The sequence below is a fragment of the Mytilus trossulus genome, chromosome 3, assembly GCF_036588685.1.
Source record: "Mytilus trossulus isolate FHL-02 chromosome 3, PNRI_Mtr1.1.1.hap1, whole genome shotgun sequence".
In the NCBI taxonomy this organism is placed as follows: domain Eukaryota; kingdom Metazoa; phylum Mollusca; class Bivalvia; order Mytilida; family Mytilidae; genus Mytilus; species Mytilus trossulus.
In genome coordinates this window covers 55,617,074-55,627,678 of record NC_086375.1, presented here as the reverse complement: position 1 = coordinate 55,627,678, position 10,605 = coordinate 55,617,074, and positions in this window count along the sequence as shown.

Sequence of the window (10,605 nt, the reverse complement as noted above, 5' to 3'; positions counted from 1 at the left end):
TTACTTGACAACAACAAAGAACTCGCTTGTTTACAATTGTCACTTAATTCATATTGTTGTAGATACCCGGTGAGGTCGGGTCGGTGTGTATTATTTTCTCTGCTGTTTCACGACGTGGGTTACGTTAAATAGGATTAGTGTCATCACTGGTCAATACTGATGTCAGGATAGGCATGCTGGGATAATAAGGTATTATGGGGTACCTACGGCTTGGTAGCACTTCCGGCAATGTATGCATACAAACAAATAAACCGTTTAGTTACTAATGTTAAGACAAATCTGCACATGGTGAATGTAATGCGTGCTTAACTATTGATATTTGGACGTTGTAAGAAATTTTAATCCAAAGACAGGAATAGAAGGAACTTGAAATAAGTGAGGGAAAATAATGAAAATACTAATTATTGCGTTATAGACGGGATAATTATGTCTTTGTAGATTAAACATGTTTTTAAATTTTAATATGCAACTTATTGTACGTCGATTAAAAGCTTACGTTATGTCTTTTTTTCCCATGTAAATCACTGACTCTAAATAAAGCTTATGTATTACTATGTATTTCTACATGGAAATTATCTACTCAAAAAGTCACACTCTTGAATATTATCAATTTTACACGAAAGTGATTCGATGGCATTAAACGTCAAAACGTTTACAAAGTTTAGGAAATGATTGAGTTTTTTTATTTTTCACATTATTACAGCCTATGGAAAATTAAAATCGTATATAATCTTTTAATATTTTTTCCCTAGTAATTTATGCAAATTATGGCGCTTTGTTGTTTTTTGATGAGTTGATTCCATACGTCAAAAAATTGCAATGTACTTATATTAACAAAGAAATGAATGCGATATTTTATGCAATGCCAAAAAATCGAGATAATATAAATTGCGATGTCATGCAATGTCATGCACAATAAAAGTGTATTTTTAAACATGGAAGATGGAAAAAGAAGTTTTAATAAACAATCTAATTTTTGGACGAAAAACACAATATAATGCAAAGTTGTGGTAATAATAGTAATAGTTTTCAAAGGTACCAGGGGTGGTGTTCTCGAAAGTATCCTAAGATTCGTCCTAAGACACATCTTAGACCAATTTTAGGATGGACTTACGATCAACTTAGGACACTCTTAAGTTGTGTCTCGAAGCTATCTCAGACGAATCTTATGTTAGGACATCCTAAACATATCCTAAGTCGAAACTTTAAATCGTTAAAGATATTTTTTGATAAAACATTTATTAATGACGAAATTATTTAATAAAATTGTTTACGAATTTTATAATAACATGTACAGAATTAAATGCATAATTACCAATGTAGTTATATAAAAAAAGATTGTTATTTAAACTGGAAAACAATTTGTTTTGAAATGAGAATTAAATTTGTAGTGTAATCGTATTGTGAAACACGAAGTTCAAAGTTTAAAATCATGCACAATTTCTTTATGAACGAGCTAATAACCGATGGTGCGTTTCATTACACTTAAAATAATGAGCAAAAAGCGAAATCCAAACTATATTATGCTTGGATGAAGATAGGATGCTCTTAAGACACCTTATGTTAGGACGAACAATGAGATATATCATAAGTTAAGAGAGCTTCGAGAACACGACTTACGACAAAGACTTGTCATAAGATATACTTAGGACACATCCGAATCCTAAGATAGCTTCGAGAACACCACCCCAGGATTATAAACACCGACCATGCGAGACCTCCATGGGAAGTCAATGTCGCTAAACACCCCTAGAAGTAGTACTAGTAGTAGAAATGTCGATGGTAATCCAGGGGCCTGTTTATCGAAGCTCTCTTAGGATTAGGACGTGTCCTAAGACCAACTTAGGACACATCTTAGTCCTAAATGGGTTTATCAAACATGTCGCAACTTAGGAAAATCCTAGGAATTGTCCTAACTTTAGGATACCAATTTAGGTGTCTTAAGATGGTCTTAGGATGGTCCTTACTTTAGGATACATTCAAATTTCGTCTTTTGTTCATTTTCACGCGTATTATTTTTAAAGCAGTAGTAAAAATAGTTGAAATTCTCCGTAATGATATGAATAATGCACGAGATTTGCCTTTGAACTGTTAAATAATGTGACACTTCGAATTCAACTCACTCAAAAACATGTTATGATTTGTACGTATTATATATCTTTTTTACAGTTAGTTTGTTATTTTTTTAATTTTTGTGTCATGTTTTGTTTCATACAGTTTAAATGTACAATTATTTTACAACAAATATTTATTACCTTTAATTAAAACTACATGATATTAGTTATTAGATTCTAATTAACCATATTTGAAATAAAATTATTGATAAAATACATCTATGATATCATAATTAGTTGTTTCCATATTTGGTTTGTATTTTCTTTACCGCTAATACTTAGGACATCAGTTAGGACGTCCTAGCTAAGATATTCCTAAGATAGCTTCGATGTGCATGCTGGGACGTGTCGTAAGTCGGTCCTAACTTTATCCTAACTTCTGTCCTAAGAAATTCTTAGGACCGATCTTAGGACAGTTTTGATAAACAGGCCCCAGGTTCATATGCCACTCATCTATAATTTTAATTTTGGATGAAACGTGCCTTCTGATTGGCTGACGTTATTTTGTTATGAGCCCATAGACATAATTTAGTCATGTGACCGTAACGTCATCAACATTTTTTTTTATGGTTTTCTACGGTTAAAAATGAAATTTAGAATTAAATTATAAGAAATGACTGTAATATAATCTTTGTTGTATACGTCACAAAATTGTTTAAAGGATCGGTTAAAATCGCCTTCTTTAGTTTTTGAGGCTAATACAAAACGTTATGTTTGGGTCAAGATGTGCAATTTATTAAAGAAGCCGGTAATGGAACTTGACGATGGTTTGTCTCAATAATATTAGGAATAAATTCACGTGATAACCATTCGCTATCGAAACGTTGAATATGAATGAGTTTTTATATATGAAGCTCTTCCACGGTTTCGGTACTTATACATCTTCGGATTTCAAATGTTTGGCTTTGAGCGTTCCTGATGAAGGTACATCCAGAAAAGCGCGTCGGACGCAATAATTTATTAAACGTGTTGTTTTCAAATTTTTAGAAATGACGGCGAGTCAATCAAAACGGTTACACGTGACATCTATATTTAACTCTTATACAGTATACAATAAGTTAACCGATTTTGAAAACAATCAAATAAAAGTATTTATATATACATAAAGTATATTTGATTACATTACGATTACAGCGGATTTTTGTTTGGACTTCGTGCTAGAGCTAGAGGTCATTTCTAACCACGATTTCTTCCATTAAAGAACAGTGTTAACTATCATTCATAAAATGAATTACCATGTATCGTACCAGTGGGCTTGGTGCTAACAGTTTTAATATAAGTTTAGTTGCTCTGGCACTCCTGAACAAAGGTGGTAATGTGTTACACAAGTCAATATAATTTGCCTGTTGATTGTATTGTCCTACTTATCATACGTTAGAAACACAACCGATGACTTGAACTTATGACGTCAACGTTTATCGCTGGGATGAGGTCATTGACAGTTGATAATACCAACCATAGACTGAGAGAAAGGTCAATTTCTTATTCTTTTGAGAGTATATTTATAAGTTATTCAATTACTGCTTGATGTCAGGTCCTTCAAATTAGATTTTTAGGGTAAAAAGATTTTTGTTGTTGTCAGCGCTTAATCATTTGCCAAGTTTGTGATATTCCAATTGGTAACTCAGCAATTCTCATTTATAAGGAAAACATCTGTATTTCTAAAATATCTAAGTAAACTTTCGAAAAAAGGACTTTACATATTTCCATTGTGATCTTTCCAATTTCACACATGTTGCAAGGCCGGCATTTCACCAGGATTTCCTTGTTATATGATTACTGACTTTCCGTCCAAATATTTTGAAATAAAATGCCATCACTATAACAACGATATACCCCGAAATTTTCTGATGGAAACATAAAATAGGGTATATACAACTATATATATTTATAATGTTGTTGTTCTGTTAGATTTCGTTCTATGTCAATATATGTTATAGGAGAATCACATTGACAAACACGACGGGTGCCACATTTGTAACATGATCTGCTTACCCATTCATCATTCCCGATTTCTTAAAGGGGCCCAGTTTGCTCAATCTATAGATTTTCGACATCAAGAACATATCAGTGATTATCTGTCCGAAACGGATACTCCCTAACGACCAATCATCCCGTGATGGCGTTCGTAAAATTTCCTAAGGAAGGAGTACAACTTCCCCAACTCTTGGGTTAATATACTTCCTTAGGGAATGTTGTTACATAGGAATGAAAAGTTCACAATTATGAAGCTGAACTCATCTCTTATGTCGTAAATGTTTGGTTTAAAACGACCATAGTTGCAAATGTAAAAATTAGCAAGTCAAGATATAAGGCATGCAGAGGCAGACTCGACTATTTCCATGGTATCCTTTATCACAAGTTCGATGGGAACAAAATCACTTAATTATGAATTATTAAGTGAGATATTATCAATCATTTATGTAACGGAGTGACAGGACACTTTCACTTCTTTTCTTTTTTCTATATAGTTACTGCGCGAAATCAGTTTGTTTTTGTGATTAAAGGAACAAGTCGACAGGAAGAGGACCACACTTGGGTCCGATGAAAATGCCGATTGTTTGTTTAAAACTCACGTCCTTATAGGACGTAATTAATATGTTGTAAATCAAGAAATAAAGCATCTTCATAATATCAGTTTCTGAGAATTTTTAGTTTGAATCAGAGAGATTTTGTACAAAGTAATTTATCATTTATACTGTATGTACTAACAGTAAATTGTAATTAAACATTTGTTAATGATTTTTTCAATAAAGAAAATACAAGACATAAACTGACCAAGTTGGGAACGGAAAATCAGACATGACAAAAGTAATGTTTGTCTCCAAAAATGTGATTGAGACATAAATAGCAGCAGGTTTTTTTTAACACTTCCAGGTAGAAAGAAAAGGTCATATTTTTATCAATGAAATTGATTATATATGTATATAAGTATTTCATTTTAGTACGCATGTGAGATATTAATATTTTCTAATAAAATAGACCAAGCTGCTAATCACCATTCATATACGACAATGATCAAGTTCTTACCTTACTGAATAAAAAGGAAAGGCATATTTGTACACGTAAATATGAAAACATTTGTTCATGCTTTATGGAGAATATACTATTTGTCTGTAACGTAACGGTACCCAAATTGCAACAAGTACCCAAATTGCAACAAGTACCCAAATTGCACCTATTTAGCAATAAAAGCAGTGGAAGTCTCACAAGATTTCCTAGAGACTAAACAAGTTGTATTTTTATGATCAGATAGTAAGCACGTCTTTCAACATAGGTAAATATATTGAGATATATACTGCAGCTGTGCTATTTGAGCAGTCAAAATGCATTGACTGTATATTTATATGTGATATACAGTCACTGGCCGTATATCACCTTGTTTATGACGTTGGCAATTCGTTTCCGTAGAGTTTTATTTATGACGTCAATAAAATATACAGGTTCGCGGCAATTTTACGTTGTCCGCTCACAATTAAAAAATTACGGTTTTTAGTCTTTTTACCCTAAATACTTCATTTTGAACAGTTATAAGAGTTGCAGTATATAAAGAATAACCATACATTGTCTCGAAATATCAATCTGTTATTTGTACTCGGCTCAAAACAGGTAGAAATGCTCGGCACAGCCTCGCTTTCTACCTGTTGCTAAGCCTTGTACAAATAACATTGATATTTCGAGACAATGTATCGTTATTCTATATATACACAAAACGTTTACAGTATTTATCAACAGATGAAGTGTTTACTGAAAAAGCAAAATGTACTGAAACGTCGCCATGCGACGTCATCAAAACGTCATCTTTTTAAAATTAGCAAATACCATTTGTTTCAAGTATCCATTTCTTCAAAAAAGAAGAGTAATCATGGACCAATTTCCAATTGTTCAAAATATTTGAAAAAAAATAAACAAAAGCTCTGTTATTCGACTTTTGACGATGCAAATTTAAGCATAGATGCAATTTGGGTACTCCTCATTACAGAATCATAAATGGTTTGGAGGTTAGTTCAGACCAGTTTTTCTATGATTCCATATGAATTGAAAGTCAAATTGGTGTACCTATATAATAAAGAAGGATACAGCTACAAAATAAACAGAAATTGGTAATGTTTGTCTTGATCATTAAAAAACGTAGTTGAAAAAACTGTCAAAATAGGTGCAATTTGGGTACCATTACGTTATATTTTTGAATTCAGTTATTGTTATGCTTACATCAATGCTACAATAATCTAATACATAATTCTTGGTTAACAGCCGATTTTCAAGAAAAGAAATTTCTTAGAATGACCTTGGCATTACATAAAATTTCGCCTTTACTGTAGTTGCTTTTAGTACCATATACATTTACCTGCACCCTAATATACACGATCCCCTTAAAGAGCAAATAAAAAAAGCCCAAAAAATTCAAAAAAAAAAAAATACTAATCCAAAATAGAAAATATGGGAAGAGTTGCATTGTAAATTGTTCCTAATTATTTACAAGAAAGAAACTTGTTTTTTCAAGTAAGTCCTTTCAGTGGAAAAGTTATATGGATTTTTAGCAGAAATGTTTGACCTATAACTATGGAAATGATCTACTCAAACAGTCACTCTCTTGAATGTGATCATTTTTTTACGATATTGAGTCGGTGGCCTTAAAAGTCAAAACGTTTACAAAGCTTCGGAAATGATTGAGTTGTATTTATTTTTCACATTATTACAGCCTAAGGAAATAACAATCCAAAAATTTTTCCTTAGTACATGTAATTTATGCAAATTATGTTTTTTTTTTATGAGTTGATTTCATACTTTAAAAATACGCAATGTACTTATATTAACAAAAAAAATGAATGCGACATTTTATGCAATGCTAAAAAGTCAATAAAATGAAAATATTGAAAATTATAATTTGCCTATTTATTTTTGCAGTTTATTTTAGCGCACAGAAATAGCATGACTGTTTTAAGTTTTTTTTTTTTTTATGATGAAACGATTCCACAAAAAGACCATGGGGTGACCCTTAAAGGTTCGTTTGACATTTACTCGACATTTTTTAAAGCAATATCTTGCACAATAAAAGTGTCTTTTTAAACATGGAAGATGGAAAAAGAAGTTTTAATATACAATCTTATTTTGGGAAGAAAAACACAATATAATGAGAAGTTGTGGTAATAATAGTAATAGTTATCAAAGGATTACCAGGATTATAAACACCGACCATGCGAGATCCCCATGGGAAGTCAATGTCGTTAAACACCACTAGAAGTAGTACTAGTAGTAGAAATGTCGATGGTAATCCAGGTTCATATGCCACTCATCTATAAACGCAACAGTAGTATACCGGTGTTCAGAAGACAAAAACGTGGAAAACAAATCAGGGTAACATTTCCGACTTTACAAAAAAATAGTTTTAGTCACCAGTTGCAGTATAAAAAGAATGTAAGGTAAATTTATGAACATATCAACAAAATGTGCAATTTATTTCAAGAAGCCGGTAATGGCACTTGGCGATGGTTGTCTTAATATCATTAGAAAATGAAAACTATCAGATAAAATTGTATGTAAAAATTTTACGTGATTACATTACATTTACAGCGGATATATGTTTAGAATTCGTTCTATAGGTAATTTCTGACCTATATTTCTTCCAGTAATATATAATGTTACAAACAAGGCTGGTAGGGAGATTTGTCAAGGTTATTGTAAATTGTGTGTAACTATCATTCATAAACACGAATTACCTGATATATGGGCTTGGTGCTAACAGTTTTGATATAAAAAGTTGAGTTGCTCTGGCACTCCTGAACAAAGGTGGTAATGTGTTACACAAATAAATGTAATTTGCCTGTTGATTGTATTGACCTACTTTTCATACGTTAGTGTGTCAGTAGACAAACACAACCGATGACTTGAACTTATGACGTCAACGTTTCACTGTGATGATGTCAATATACAGTAGATAATACCAACCATAGACTGGGAGAAAGGTTAATGTCTGATTTTTTTTATAGTATATTTAGAACTTAATCAATTATACCTTGATGTCAGGTCGTTTAAAAATAGATTTCAGGGTAAACAGATTTGATGTCAACGCTTAATCATTGGCTAAGTTTATGACATACCATTCGCTAACTGTAATTCTCATTTAGGAAAAATCTGTATTTCTACAAAATCTAAGTAAACTTTTGACAAAATTACATTTCATTTTCCCATTGTGATCTTCCTCAGACAAAGTTGGCTTTAGATGAATTTGGCTATTTATTTTAGGTATTTTTGACACGTAACCCTTCAACGGTTTCTGTACTTATACATCTTCGGATTTAAAATGTTTGGCTTTGAGCGTTCCTGATGAAGGTAAATCCAGAAAAGCGCTTCGGACGCAAGAAATTATTAATCGTGTTGTTCCAATTCCCCCCCCCCCCCCCCCCAATTTCACACATGTTATTACACCAGAATTTCCTTGTGATTTTGCATTCATATATATATAAATAAGAATATAATAACTATTACAACGATATACCCGAAATTATGTGATGGAAAAATAAAATAGGGTATTGTAAAACTATTAGTATATATCTATAATGGTGTAGTTTTGTTATATTTCGTTCTATGTCAATATATGTTGTAGGAGATTCACTTTGACAAACACAACGGGTGCCACATTTGTAACAGGGTGTGGTCACTCATTCATCATTCCAAGTTTTTTTTAAAGGGGTTCAGTTTGCTCAATCTATAGTTTTTCGACATTAGGAACATATCAGTGATCATCTGTTAGACGGATATTCCGTAACGGCCAATCATTTCGTGATGGTGTCCATAAAATTTCCTGAGGAAGGATTTCAACTTCCCTAACTCTTGGATTAAAATACTTCCATGTGAAATGTTGCTACATAGGAATGCATAATGAAGCTGAACTCATCCCTTTTGTGGTAAAATTTTGCTTTTAACCGACCCTCGTTGTAACTATTTAAGATGTTAGTCAAGACATGAGATTGAGGCAGACTCAACTTTTCATGTGGTATGTAGTATCCTTTATCACAAGTTCGATGGGAACATTATCAATTTATTGTAAATTATTTAGTTAGATATTATTAATCATGTATATAGCGGAGTTAAAAGACACTGTTAACATCTTTTCATTTTTCCTAATAAATTCATGTCAAAGTAAGCTTTCTATGATAAAATGAACAATTTAAGTCGACAGGAAGAGAAGCAAATTTGGTTCCGTTGGAAATGCCGATTGGTTTTTTTTAATACGCACGTCCATATAGAACGTAATATATGATGTAAGTCAAGAAATCAAGCATCTTGATATTGTCAGATTCTGAGAATTTTTAGTTTGAATCAGACTTTTTTAAGTACGATTTATCATTTATAATGTACGTATACTAACAGTAAACTGTAAGTTAACATTTTTTAAGGATTTTTTTAATTAAAGGAATACATGACATATAAACTGACCAACGGACTATCAGAAAGGTCAAACGAAATATCTGTCTCCATAAAATTAAATGAGACATAAATAGCAACAGTTTTTCTTAACACTTCGTGATAGAAAGAAAAGATTATATTTTTATCAATGAAACTGATTATATATGTATGTAAGTATTTCATTTTAGGACGCATATGAGATATTTATATTTTCTACTAAAATAGACCAAGCTGCTTATTATCATATACGACAATGATCGAATATGCACCTTACTGAACGAAAAAGGGAATGCATATTTGTACACGTAAATATGAAAACATTGTCTTCATGTTATATGGAGAATATACTATTTGTCTGTATTTGTTTTTCCGAATTAGTTATTGTTATACATACATCAATGCTACAGCAATCAAATACATTATTCTTGGTTAACAGCCGATTTTCAAGAAAAGAAATTACAAACCCGGTTTACAAACTAAAACTGAGGTAAACACATCAACTATAAGAAGAAAACAACGAAACAACAGAAACACTGAAGTTCAACAAAAAAAACAAAATAACAATGCAACACGCACAGTAACGAACTATAAGATAACAAATATCATTTTTCATGACTGGGTACAGGACATTTTAAGAAAAAAATGGTTGGTTAAACCTAGTTTTGCGGCTAGCACAACCGCGAGCTTTTATGGTAATGTTAAATATAACAATAAAACGATAACACTACATGACAGGACGACAGTACACATACATGCAAGAACATTACGGACAGAGTGATAACAATAATAGCATCATATAAAATATTTGTATATATATTGGACGTGGTCATCAAATAATCAGTGGAAATTATCATTGCCGGATAAAGCTTTTTCTGTATTTTAAACAATAGGATTCTAATAAAAGGACAATCTACCTAAAGGTCACTCGCATACATTCTTAACAAATACCTTGTTGATTTGATGTCACAGAAAGAAGCAAAAATATTAAATGTGAAACAAGAAGATAATATTTTAATACAAGTGTTATATTTCCTATTTTTATAATTTTTCAATAACCAAAATAGGAAATATAACACAAGTT